The sequence below is a fragment of the Mixophyes fleayi genome, chromosome 9, assembly GCF_038048845.1.
Source record: "Mixophyes fleayi isolate aMixFle1 chromosome 9, aMixFle1.hap1, whole genome shotgun sequence".
Lineage (NCBI taxonomy): Eukaryota > Metazoa > Chordata > Amphibia > Anura > Limnodynastidae > Mixophyes > Mixophyes fleayi.
The window spans coordinates 23,889-29,601 of NC_134410.1; the positions used below are offsets into that span (position 1 = coordinate 23,889).

A 5,713-nucleotide genomic window follows, 5' to 3' on the forward strand; every position below is an offset into this window, starting at 1 on the left:
GATCAATGATTTAGCTGCGTTATGGAGATGTTTACATGGTGATGTTTTGAAGGTCAATATGGGAATTTGAGAGCTACAGAAGCCAGAAACCAAGGTCAGCCGCTACCTCCGTCCCTGTAATGATTTTGGAGAAGTGAATTATCTCGTTCCAAAATGAGGTAATCTTGGAGCATGCCCATCATATGTGTACCTGAGAACCAAGAGCGGAGTTACATCTCAGACAAAGGGAAGCTATGTGTGGAGAAAACGTATTTAACCTATTAAATCACGATAAGATCTTGTAATGAAGGAAATAATTTAATTCAAACAACTTTGAGGTGTCACCTGCCAGAACAATTCCCAGATACCAGACAAAGGATGGTTGCCATTTGAATCAAAATAAACTTTTAAAGAGCTCATGAACGTTCCTGAAGTGAAACATTCAAAGTAACGGATTTGGAATAATTGATTTTAAAATTGAACAAATGAACACATTTTTCAAATTCTGCATTCAGGTTAGAAAGAGATATAATTGAATTTGTGATAACCGCTACCAAATCGTCTGTAAATAGGGCTAACTTGATTCCCCTACTCCCCACCTATGTCCGGGTCCTAATGAATCACCATGGCCAATGCCTCCATACAGAGTATAAATATTAAGGGTGACGGGATAATCTTGACAAGTGCTGTTGGAGATTGAGGCTGGGTCGGAAAGTACCATTCATGCTGACTTTTGCACTAGGTGACATATAAGTAGATAATCTTATGCATACAGTAAGGCCCCAGAACCATTGCTCCAGCGTCCCTCGTATGAATTGCCAGCTAATTCTATCACCTTCTTGATGTCCGTGAAAAGGAGAATTGCCTGGGATTTGGTTTGTGACACAAGATGAATAACATCATTATGGTTGTCTTGCACTTCTTTAGTGGGAATGAGCCCCACTTTATTTGAATGAATTAAACTTCGGAGGAGCAGTTTCATGCGGTTGGCAAGAAGTTTAGTAAAAAGTTTCATATCGAAATTGAGTATAGAAATGGGGCAGATAACTGGATCATAGGAACGGGTCCCTGCCCTATTTATAAATTTGTGTCTTCAACGATTGTCCAGAAAAAAAGGCAAGCAAAGCTATCAGAGGAGAAACTGTAGGGTATTTCTGACAGTATTCTGCAGAGTCCATCAAAATCATTACGAAAGTTAGCTCAGCAGCATGAAATTGGTCTTGGAACTGCTCATAAGGCCGTGAGAAGGAAGTTATGGCTCTTCCCATACAAAATAATGGCGGTACAAGAACTGACCAGGAGAAAAGAATACACTATTGCAGATGGTTTAACCAATTTATCAGGGAATACAGATAATGTGTTGAATGTGACCTGTCTCATAGGCCAAGCGTGGTTCCATCTCTCAGGTTATGTTAATTCACAAAATTCAAGATTGTGGTGATCCACTAATCCTCACGTTTTGCACGAAACACCCCTACATGATCTCAAGGCTGGTGTGTGGGTTGCGATTTCCAGACGTTGAATTGTAGGCCCTATTTTCTTTATGAATACAATAAACAGCGAGCGCTATTGTTTGGAGATCCTTTACCCCTTCATCAGGCAGATGACAAGTGATGAAATCAATTACTCATGTTTCAAACAGGATGGGGCTACTGCCCACACATCTTACAGATCTATGCAGTTATTAAAGGATTTATTTTTGATATCGCATTATTTCGAAAGATAGGTGGCCACCAGACTTATCTATGGAGAGCAGCAAAATCTGCATTGTATCAAGATCATCCACGCACACTGGATGACTTAAAAGCAGTGATAACATCATTCATTCAGTCTGTTTCAAACCAGCAACTGCTAGAGGTGTTTAGAAACAAAATAAAAAAAATCCAAGCCTGTCTTGATGGCAACGGTGGTAATTTTCAACATTGTATTATACATTGTATATTGAAACGTGTGCTAATAAATATACATAATTGTACAGTGACTTTCCAAACACCCTGTAGATAGATTTTATGTTAAAAAGGACTCTGTGACCTTGGCTCCTGAGCTGAGGGGAGTGGAGTTCAGATCACCTTTTCCTATCCATGACCTTGAATGCTTCAGATTCTCCTCAGTCCTGTGTCGTCTGAGCTCTGAACTCCTAAAGGAGGATAAGAATAGACAGTCCTTTGTTGACTTCTTTCAAACTTAGGAGACACTCTTGGATGCCTGTTTAAGAAGAATAGAGTGGTGGGAGATGCTAAAAAAAAAAAAAAACTTGGAAATTTTTCTGCAGTCTCATAGCTAAAATAAACCAATTGTTAAAATCTCGTGCCTACTTTGATTAGGAAATCAAGTTTCAGCCTAAGCACAAAGTTGAGATGATGAGGAAATCTCCCAAGTGAAATCATTGGTTAAGTAGTATTAGTAGGACAGGTATGCATCCATGGTTCTGGAGAGGGATTATGGTTCTTGCCACACACCGAAACCTTACCAGAGCTGCAGGAACTCTGTTGACGACAAGTGAGTGAGAGGCTTGTTTGACACGCAGAGCGTCTTACACAGCAATCGGGAGGGCATTTTGGGTGTTGTCTAATCCTTTTACGCTGATCTCCTTGGCAAGAAGTCATTTAATTGAGAAAAGATGGAGCAATTTCCGGAGAGCCCTGGCCTGAGGAAGAGTCTTGCTGGCTTGGAAGACCATGGGCAGATATAACAGTAGTGTTAGGGATAACGGCTACCTAGATGAAGTTTTAGAACAGGTCTGGTAGAGGTCATCACCTATAGCAGCCTCCTTTTCTGTAGAACTGATTAGAGTGAAGTGCTGGAGGCATCCGAGTACTTCTGAACATAAAGTAGTAAAAGTTTATCAAGGGTAACTGTTGAAGAATCTTCTCCTATGATATGATTCTCAACAGTGTAAGAATTACAATGGTTTCTGTATATGCCTCCCACTTTTTAAGGGACAAAAAGTAATGGGATAAACTAAACAATCCTACATCAAACTTTCACTTTTTAATACTTTGTTGCAAATCCTTTGCAGTCAATTACAGCCTGAAGTCTGGAAGGCATAGACATCACCAGACGCTGGGTTTCATCCCTGGTGATGCTCTGCCAGGCCTCTACTGCAACTGTCTTCAGTTCCTGCTTGTTCTTGGGGCATTTTCCCTTCAGTTTTATCTTCATCAAGTGAAATGCATGCTCAATCGTGTTCAGGTCGGGTGATTGACTTGGCCATTGCATAACATTCCACTTGTTAGCCTTAAAAAACTCTTTGGCTGCTCTTGCAGTATGCTTCGGGTCATTGTCCATCTACACTGTGAAGCGCTGTTCAATGAGTTCTGAAGCATTAATATTGCACGAAATACTTCAGAATTCATCCTGCTGCATTTGTCAGCAGTCACATCATCAATAAATACAAGGGAACCAGTACCATTGGCAGCCATACATGCCCACACCATGACACTACCACCACCATGCTTCACTGATGAGGTGGTATGTTTTGGATCATGATCAGTTCCTTTCCTTCTCCATACTGTTACGAGCCGCGGCAGTGCCCAGCCGCCGCGACTCACTCACCCGCGTCCCGGCCGTCGCCATGGCGACCGGGACGTCATTTCCGGCCATAACCCGGCCGTTGCCGGGGCAACCAGCAGACGCTTCAGAGCTGCGTCCCGGCAATAGGAGGAAGCCGGGCGCAGCGATTCTACAGCCTGTGGGCTAATTAAATAGGGGCAGATCATAGGAGGCAATTACAGGCATTAGCCTGCAACTGTGCAGGCCAGGGACAAGCCCTGATTGGCTCTATTAGTGACTGCTCTATTAACCTGCAGGAGTGTGTTCAACCTGTGATTGGTTCAGCTGGGTATTTAAGGCAATGAGGTCTGCTGCCTCATTGCCGGTTATAGCTTCTGTGCTCCAGTCTGCTGACCTGCTTGTTCCAGTTCCTGTATCCTGTATCTACGTTTGACTTCCCGTGTATGACCCTTGGCTTCGTATTGGACTTCGCTTGTGTTTCCTGTGACCCTGATCCTTGGCTTGTTTACCCGTTCTGCTACTTTGCCTGTGACCTCTGACCTCAGCTTGTTCATCATTACTGTTACCTGCTGCCGGCCTTTGACCTCTGCGTGGACCTGACTCTTCTTGCCTGGGTTCTCCCCAGCCGGTACACACTTCACGACCCTCTGTCAGTCTGCAGCCCAGTCTGTCCCCACCATCAGGGGCTCCAGTGAACACCTGACTGGCAGAGTAGACTCCGGGTTGTGTTGTGCCAGCTGGAGGGGTTCCTAACACATACTCTTCTCATCACTCTGGTACAAGTTTATCTTTGTCTCATCTGTTCATGGGATGTTGTTTCAGAACTGTAATGGCTTTTTTAGATGTTGTTTGCCAAACTGTAATCTGGTCTTCCTGTTTTTGTGGCTCACAAATGGTTTACATCTTGTGGTGAACCCTCTATATTCACTCTTGTGAAGTCTTCTCTCGATTGTTGACTTTGACACATATACACCTACCTCCTGGAGAGTGTTCTTGATTTGGCCAACTGTTGTGAAGGGCTTTTCTTCACCAGGGAAAATATTCTTCTGTCATCCACCACAGTTGTTTTCCGTGGTCTTCCGGGTCTTTTGGTGTTGCTCAGCTCTCCGATGCGTTCTTTCTTTTTAAGAATGTTCCAAACAGTTGATTTGGCTACACTTAATGTTTTTGATATCTCTCCGATGGGTTTGTTTTGATTTTTCAGCCTAATGATGGCTTGTTTCACTGATAGTGACAGCTCTTTGGATCTCATATTGAGAGTCGACAGCAACAGATTCCAAATGCAAATGTCACATCTAGAATCAACCCCTTTTACCTGTTTAATTGATGATGAAATAACGAGGGAGTAGCCCACACATGTCCATGAAATAGCTTTGGAGATGATTGTCCCATTACTTTTGGTCCCTTAAAAAGTGTGAGGCACATATAGTAACCATTGTAATTCCTACACCATTCACCTGATTTGGATGTAAATACCCTCAAATTAAAGCTGAATGTCTGCAGTTAAAGCACATCTTGTTTGTTTCATTTCAAATCCATTGTGGTGGTGTATAGAGCCCAAAATATGTGAATTGTGTTGATGTCCCAATATTTATGGACTTGACTGTAATTCCTACATCCCTTCAGTGTAAGGATGTGTGTACCCACATGTGGCCACACCACAGCGCAAAGTCACAACCATTGTTGTCCAGACATTACATAAATTACATTCAGTGGGTGTCACTAAGCTGAGGAAAAACTACATTTGGATTATATATTTGCATAAATAATTGCATACAATTAACCAAGAATCAAGAAAAATGGTTCCCCCTTTTTGGCCTTGGCATGAAGAGGGAAAAACATCCATTTCTGAAGTGCCGTGGTAGCTGACACGCCACAGGAGAGTGGATAAATGGGGCAGGACTACATCTCATTATTTTATCACACATCCTTACTTTGTAGTAATTCAGTTCCATTGATGCAATGAGCCTGAAACTGCAGAAAACACTGAGAATCGTTTCCTGTATTGTACCTGTCTACTGTCATACTGTGAGTTTACTGCTGCCACATTAAGAGGACCAGTCCTAAAATAACATACTCTACTGTTTTGTACCTTATAGCAACAACTCAGATTGGCTGCATGGTATACTGCACCAGTGCTATTCGTACGTTACTAAGGACGGCCTCATAGACCAGCATTCATAAACCCCACATAAAGAATGATACAAAACGTTCTTCAGTT

General features: G+C 42.5%; 1 long non-coding RNA gene across 1 annotated transcript; it reads right to left on the bottom strand.

Moving 5' to 3' along the window:
- Positions 1-1,869: 1,869 nt before the first annotated feature.
- On the bottom strand, positions 1,870-5,110 carry LOC142101748 (uncharacterized). The gene is made up of 2 exons (XR_012679143.1): positions 4,247-5,110; positions 1,870-3,490 (listed from the first exon to the last, which is right to left on the bottom strand). It is a non-coding gene; the product is annotated as an uncharacterized LOC142101748 (long non-coding RNA).
- Positions 5,111-5,713: the final 603 nt, after the last annotated feature.